We start from the raw sequence: 8,220 nt of genomic DNA, 5'->3' as shown, positions 1-8,220 counted from the left end.
CTTGAGTTTGAGGCCAGCCTTGTCTACAAAGTAAGTCTAAGACAGCCAAGGCTACACAGAGAAACTCTATCTTAACAAAACAAAACAAAAACAAAACGAAAAAAAAAAAAAAAGTAGATTCTGTCAAGAAATATAATAATACTCCAAGAATATTTGAACAAAAGTATGCAGATATTAGCATGACTGTACAGTAGTTAAGGAAATGACCAGTTTTTAAGAAATGGAAATCAAAAGTTTGTTGTTGCTGTGATGACTCGATACAGGGTTAAAACTGGACACAGATAAGGTGAGGGAAACCCTCATCTGATGGAGCCGAGGCTCCACGGCCTTGTGATGCCAGTGATTAAACTGTGTCCTGGCTAGTTTTATGTCAACTTAACACAAGGTAGAGGCATCTGGATGCAAGCAGAGTTGATGGCTAAACTCTGTCAAGACAGGGTAAGCAAGTCCTCAACAGTTCCTGCCTCACAAATATGTCTGTTAGATACGTTGGGCCAGAAGGCTGAAGAAGATGCTCCAACATAATAGTGTTTGGTGACTATTCAGGTAGCAAACTGTCTCTGTCATCATCACATTGGAAAGCTACTAGCCTGCCCTCCATATACTCAGGTAATCAAGTTTATTCCTTCTCAAGTCTCTGTTGGAGTTGAAGACCAGGTAGCTTAGTTTTACAATGAAGCTTATTGTTTAGGGATTAAGATGTATTTAGGTCTAGATAGATGTTTTAAGTTGATAATGGCAAGTTGTGATGGAGATTGATTTACACTCAGAATTTTAGACGCACCAAGATAGGAAAGATGTTTTCTTCAAGGCTGTCAAATACAAATAGCCAAAACACTAAGAATGTAGCATTTATTTAATCCCTGATTGTTTCATGGTTATTCTTGCTATAGGTAGTTATTGTATATATGGGTAATATAAATGTACATGTAAAAAATAAAAATAAAATAAAAAAGAAACCAAAATCACAACAAAGAAGGAAAGAAAGAAAGATCCATCGGTAAGGCATTTTCTTAATTAGTGATTGATGCGAGGGCCTAGCCCAATGTGAGTGGAGCCATGGCTGGGATGGTGGTCCTGGATTCTATAAGAAAGCAGGATGAGCAAGCCATGGGGAGCAAGCCAGTAAGCAGCACCCCTACATGACCTCTGCATCAGCTCTTGCCTCCAGGTTCCTGCCCTGCTTGAGTTCCTGTCCTGACTTCCTTCAGTGATGACAGTGCTGTGGAAGGGTGAGCAAGCCGTTTCCTCTCCAAGTTGATTTGGTCATGGCATCTCCTCACAGCAGCAGTAGTAACCCTGACTAAGACACTGAGAAAGTCCTGGAAAACTGAGAATTCTGGTCACCCTAGAAAAACAGCTGGGGGAAGAATGATGAGTGAATTAGAAGATGAAGCTGGTAAGTCAACTTAGGATCCATCCAGAGAGATGAAGGAGAACAAAATTTGAAGGGGCCATTGAGGATAAGTTGGGACATAGTGTTTCTGTAGAAGAACTCTGGGCAAGGAAGATTAAAATAATTTGGAAATTTAAAATAATGGCAAGAAATGAAACTTTGATAGATGGATGAATTGTAACTGGACTCTACAGCAGTTCAAAGGATGGAGCTACTGCCTCAAAGTGAAATATGTATTAAGACAGTGCACAGTGAAATGAGAAAAACCAAACCCTTAGATGCTATTAAAAGCCCCTAAACAGTATTATATTAATATTATATAAGCTATATAGCTATTAGATGATGTTTCTTAAGTACCCATAGATGAAACAAAAGTATAAAAATATGACTATGAAGGCTGGAGGTTACTTTCAAAACAGGCATTTCTCTGAAGAGGGAAGGAGAGACACAACCAAAAAGGAACAAAATGCAGATTTAAGGTTTTTTTTTTTCATTTACTAAGCAAGTGTTGGAGTGCTAGTATGTATTAAGTATAGGAGATGGGAATGGGAAAATCTTATTGTTAAATTAAGTATATATTTAATTTTTATTTATCTATTTTTGAGATAAAGTCTCACTATAAGGCTCCAGGAGACCTGGGACTCAGTTAATCCCCCTTCCACCTTCTCATTACTGGGATAACGGACATGGACTACTTTATTTTGTGGTGTTATATTTAACAGAAGGACACAGAGGCGACAAAGGCCAGGTAGAATTCACATCTGAGAACTAGGGAAGTGATATTGAAGTTACCAAACCAAGAACAAATTCACTTCAGAGCAAATTTAGTGTGTTTCAACCTATGCTCTGAGAGGTAGCCCTTGTTTCACTCCCCCCCCACCGGAAAATACATGAGTGAAAGACACCACTCAAAAATGGAAATGCTCATCCTTGGCTTCAAACTTGCTTCATGCTGCACAGGAATTTCTACTTTTTCACATACTTGGCTTCCTGTAAAATGTAGAGAGTTTGGAGTTCAGTCCTTATGGGAGCCTTCCAGCTCTGATTTGGAACATCATCTTCCAACTGGGCCTCCATTGTAGTTCCTCACGTCACCTGCTGCACTGTCCTAGGAGACATCGCACCTCAGATCCTGTATACTTATCCTGTAACTTGCTGGTATCCAAAATTGGGGGTGGGGGGCATCATTTTGAGAACTGTGAGGAAAAACTGATGATATTTAAACATTAAGTCTATCAAGAAAATTGTCCTTTTGTTTAGGTTTTCAAATTTTGTGGCATATGGGCTTTTGAAGTACGACGTAATGATTCTTTGGATTCCCTCACTGTCTACTGTTACGTCTCTCTTATCATTTCTGATTTTGTTGATTTGAGTACTCTCCCTTTGCCTTTTAGTTAGTTTGGCCAAGGGTTTGTCTATCTTGTGGATTTTCTCCAAGAACCAGGTCTTGGTTTTGTTGATCCTTTGAGTTGTTCTCTTGTTTTAATTGATTGATGTCATCCTTGAGTTTGATGATTTCCAGTCATCTATTCCTCGTTGATGAGTTTGCTTCTTTTTGCTCTAGAACTTTCAGGTGTGTTTTAAGTTTGTAATATGGGATCTCTCCAATTTCTTTTCTTTTCTTTCTTTTTCTTTTCTTTTTTTTTATTTCTTTTTTTTTGTTGTTTTGTTTTTTGTTTTTTTGAGACAAGGTTTCTCTGTGTAGCCTTGGCTGACCTAGACTCGCTTTGTAGACCAGGGTGGTCTAGAACTCACAGCGGTCTACCTTCCTCTGCCTCCTGAGTTCTGGGATTAAAGGCGTGTGCCACCACTCCCGGCTTCCAGTTTCTTTATATAGGAGCTTAGTGCTATGAACTTTCTTCTTAACAGTGCTTTCATTGTGTCCCATAAGTTTGGGTATGTTGTGCCTTCAGTTTCATTGAATTCTAGTAAGTTTTTAATTTCTTTTTTTTTATTTTGTTCCTTACCCAGATATCATTGAGTAGGGAGTATGACTTGGCCCCCAGCACTCACTCTTCAGTGATTCTTGTGGTGCACAATAATAAGAGTAATTTCCATGACCTGAATGATTGTGTTCTTCTAAATCTCATTTGCAGATAGTCTACCTCAAAGCAGTGGTTCTCAACCTGTGGATCTTAGCCCCTCTGCAGGTTGCTTATCAGATCTCCTGCATATCAAATTTACATTACGATTCATAGCAGTGGCCAAATTATAGTTATGAAGTAGCAATGAAATAATTTTATGGCTGGGGTTCACCACAGTATGAAGAACTGTATTAAATGGATGCAGCATCAGGAAGTTTGAGAACTAGCCCTAAAACATGGTATTAAGGGGTAGGGCCTTTGCAAAGTGTTTACATTCCATGACTCCACTCTCATGCATAGGATTATCATGAATAGGTCAAGTGAACTTGTTTGCCTCTTCTATCACATGAGCACACAGTAGGAAGTCAACAGTCTGTGAACTTCATGGGTGCTCTCACCAGAACCCAGTCGTGCTAGCACAACCTCCAGAACCATGAGGTGCAGATTTCTGTGGTTTATAACCATGCTGTAAAAGCATTTTATTAGTGTAGTCAAAATAAACTAGGCAGCCATCAAGGCCCAGTAATCATGGGACTGTGGCCTGTTCCTTAACCACAGCTTGTCAGTCTCCTTTTTCCATCAACCTGGTCTTTGAGTTCAATCCTGCTTTGCATCTTTTTCATCTGTTTTTTTTTTCTTTAACTGGATATCTTTAGCTTGCTTCCCATGCCAAGATCTTTTCACTAAGCCACACCTCATGTTTCTATTTTATGGATTTGGAGCTTTAGAGACTGTTGCAAAGGTTCCAGGGTACAGTCAGAGTAGAGAACCAGCCCTGTCTTAGACCTCAGCTCCAGCTATCTGTCTAAAGAGGCCATCTCCCAGGGGCTGGAGAGATGGCTCAGTGGTTAGGAGCACCGACTGCTCTTCCAAAGGATCTGGGTTTAATTCCCAGAACTCACAGCTGTCTGTAACTCTAGTTCCAAGGGATCTGATACCCCCACCCAGACATATATGTAGGCAAAACAGCAATGCCCATAAAATATAAATAAAATAAATAAATAAATAAATGAGACAGAAAGAGAGACCAGCTCCCTCTGTTTTCTAATTCAGCTCTTGATAGTCTCCTTTAGAGAGTAGAGTGTGGTATGTTGCTGGTTTCTTTCCTTTGTAATTGTTTAATTACAAAGAGCAATGGCTCTCTAGGCATGGTCAGTGAGTTGCCTCTTCAGAGGCAGCAGACCCTACTCTTGGCCTTCCTGGGGATCCTGAGGTGAACCGAAGTCTGAGAGCCAATCAGTGAATGGAGGCTTTGGGAATACAAGACTCAATCTGCATTGTTCACACATTTTTCACTGGCTAGCAGAGCCCAGATGTGGTGACAGGGCCTACCAAGCCTTTGATGGATGGATGAGTGCTAACATACCTCCAACACATGTCTTTAGTTGACACTCACAAGAAGCCAGAAGGCTGAATGCAAAGAGTACAAGAAACCAAGCACCTACCTTTACTTCATTTCTCAAAATCTTCAAAATTTATTCATAAGACATCTTTCTGTGTGCGGTGAGCATTGGAAAAGCTGTGTGCATTATTAGAACATCTGCCTCTATATTTTCCTGTACATTTTATAAATTTGTCATGCCTAAAAATACTTGTCAGGTGAAAAGGTACCATTCTATTATTTCTATTTAGAACTATAAAATTACCTACCCTGTCTAGGGCCAGCTGTTTGAGATCCTTTGCTTCCTCCATTTTCTTTAAAATTCTAGAATCACATTCTGAGGGGCAGCATCAGAGAACACTTTTAGCCTAGCTCTGTAGCTTCACTGAGCTGCTGGAGAGGGTTTGGGCCAAGGGCTTTTGTGAAGCAATGGGGAGACTGAGCCTGCATCCTAGTGCCCCTTGCTAGGTGGGACATAAGCTCAGCCATCGGAAACCCTGACGTACTCACTCTTACCTAGCACTGAGTGCTTCCCTTGTACAATAGTCTGCAGGTCCCTTACCAATAAGTCACTGAGAGAGGACAATGAGAGCTGATGTCCCAGTCACCACTTGGGTCATCATATGTGGTAATATAGCCAAAGAGCTTGGGGAGGGGAGGGATGAGGATAGGAGGTATTTAACTAGTTCATCTCCACTTCTGAATTCTGAGGCAAAGGAACGCAAAGCCAGGAACTCACCCTTTCACTACTCCATCCCAGGGACACCTGAAATGTTTTCCTTGGAGCTAGCACTCTGAAAGCAGGGAAATTCATGGCGGTCATGACTGAAATAAATGTGGCTACTGATTTCTTGTTCAGATAAGAATGATCACCTTTGTAAAGAATGCTCCTTAGCTCAAGGAGACAGACCTGGGCTCAGAAACTCCCCCTGCCCCCAATGGAACTGATTTCTAGAGTATTGCAACATGTAGGAAACCCCAGGCTTTGAAAAGAGGCAGATTTGTGTTCATATCCCAGTTCTAAAACTTAGTGAGCCGTGTGGAGCAAGTCAGTTATTTACTCTCTGAGACTTAGTTCTCTTAGCTATCAAATGCTCAATGGCTGTATTATGGTTAGAGTGAAAACTGTCTCCTATAGCTTATAGGCTTGAACACGTGGTTCTCACTGGTGGAGTGGTTCTGGGCAGTTGTGGCACTTTTAGGAGGTAGGGCCTAGCTAGAGGAAGTGGCTTGCTGGTGTGTTTGTGGGTAGGCCTTATGAGTTATACACCAGTCCCTATTCCAGCCAGGGTTTGCTTCCTGATCAACTGAGTGTGAGCAACAACCACACACTGCTGTTGCCAGTGACAAGAGCTGGTCTTACCACCAAACCCTCTCTACCATAATGGACTACGTCCCTTTAAATGACTGTCCAAAATAAGCCCTTTTCCCCTTAAGTTGTTTCTTAGGACAGTGACAAGGGAAGCAACTAGTGCAGGCAGTCAATGTCTCTAAGAGTTATTACACGGTTTAATAACAGCAACCCTGTCTTACCAGTGTTAACTACCAGTATCACTCTTTCCTTGGGATCCTAGGAAGTGCCTATGTCTTCTTAAGAAACTATGTATTGGGGGTTGCACTGAAGGAGACCAACTTTCGCCAGTGTCTGGTATGTGCCTATGTCATGAGAGCTGCTTTATAATTAATTGCACCTTTCTGTGCTCATCAGTAGGAAAATCCCTGCCAGTGCTGGCATCAGATTGAGAAACAGCCTGGAACTTAAAGATTTTCAAAAAAGCATAAGAATGGAAAACAAAGTTAACCTATAAGGAGTGGTAAATTCACAGTGTGTGTGTGTGTGTGTGTGTGTGTGTGTGTGTGTGTGTGTGTTGGATTATACTATTGCATCTTCAAAGAGAAATTAGAGTCTTCCTGTTATAGTCTGTCAAAGATAATGCTGTGGAGAGATAAAAACGTATAATCTTGATAATCTGCAAAGACATGTGTGTGTGTGTGTGTGTTGTGTGGTGTGTGTGTGTATAGGCATGCACATACAATGTTGTATAGGTGTTACTTGTTATGCCACTGTCAAGAGGCAAACTTTAACTGTATCCTCAAAAAGAAAAAAAGAATTGGTACTGGAAGTCTTAAATAAATGTGTTGTTTTTTCCCCCCACTTGGTCATTTTTTTCTGATAGTTTTGTCCATGGAAAATCATCAATGATATAATGATCTTTTCTGTATCACAGTAAGGCAAAGGGGGAAAATGAAACAAAAACAACTGAAATATCTAATTGTGCTATCTTAAAGGAAGAGAGAGGAAAATAGAAATAAGAGAAAAAAGTAATCTCCATCTCTATGAAAATGATTAAGACAAATTAGGGAATAACACATAAAATGACACTATAACTTGCATAGTAGTCAAATTATTTTAAATGAAAACACAGTGAGGAATAGCTTTATACAGAAAAATATTTATAAAATATGTTTTAAAATTGATGAAATTCTAGAAGAATGTATATACATTTACAGATTGTCCCTTAGGACTATAGACTTCTTTATTGTTTCATTTATATAGATCCCTATATATTTCCAAGGAGCTCTTCAATTAAGAGGTATTACTTTTACAGTGAGCAAATAGCAATTCTGGAGAAACAGCTAGTCAGATAAGTTTCTTTTCCTTCTCCTAACTGTCGCTTTAGACATCTACACCCTGTAGCTCCTTGTAAACCATTGTGTCCTCTTTCAGTTTTGAAGAAGGTATCAGTAGCTAAGAAAAGCTAGTTCGTAAGAATCCTGGGCCCAAACAGCTCGGTGTGGAGACCTGAAGGGTTGGTAAGTGACACCGCAGACATAGCTGCTGGGAGGGCTGTGTGCCACCATTTCCTCAGCCGAGCACTCCCCTCCCCACTGCTGTGACTCTGCAACTCTCACCCTGTCTACCTTCCTGCTCACCCTCTTCTCGGGTGCAAGGTTATGCTCTCTGACCCCTCTACACTCTCTGCTGCAAACACTACCGGATGAATCCTGTACTTTCTTTCCTCCTTACAGCAAATATGGACATTGTAGTATCAGATCCTGTATTCCCAGTGGGCACACCACCAAAGGAAGTAACTGTATCCAGATGAAGGACAGCACATGCCCAGTCTTTGGGCGGTAGGTGGGTATCCAGGCATGGTTATGAGAGTTAGAAAAAAAAAAGTCTTTCTTCCTGAGTCGGGAGCAAAATCCTATCCAGTTTGGGGAGTTGATTTTTTATGGGTAAATAACGGGGAAATCGTGAAGCAGGGTGTTGGTGTTATAGCCTGGCTACATTTTAGGTTAAACTAGTTTTTTGGTACAGCTGGGAACCCTCTCTCTTTTACTGTGCTGCAAATAAT

The sequence above is a fragment of the Acomys russatus genome, chromosome 9, assembly GCF_903995435.1.
Source record: "Acomys russatus chromosome 9, mAcoRus1.1, whole genome shotgun sequence".
Classification (NCBI taxonomy): domain Eukaryota; kingdom Metazoa; phylum Chordata; class Mammalia; order Rodentia; family Muridae; genus Acomys; species Acomys russatus.
Note: the sequence above shows the minus strand (reverse complement) of the source record.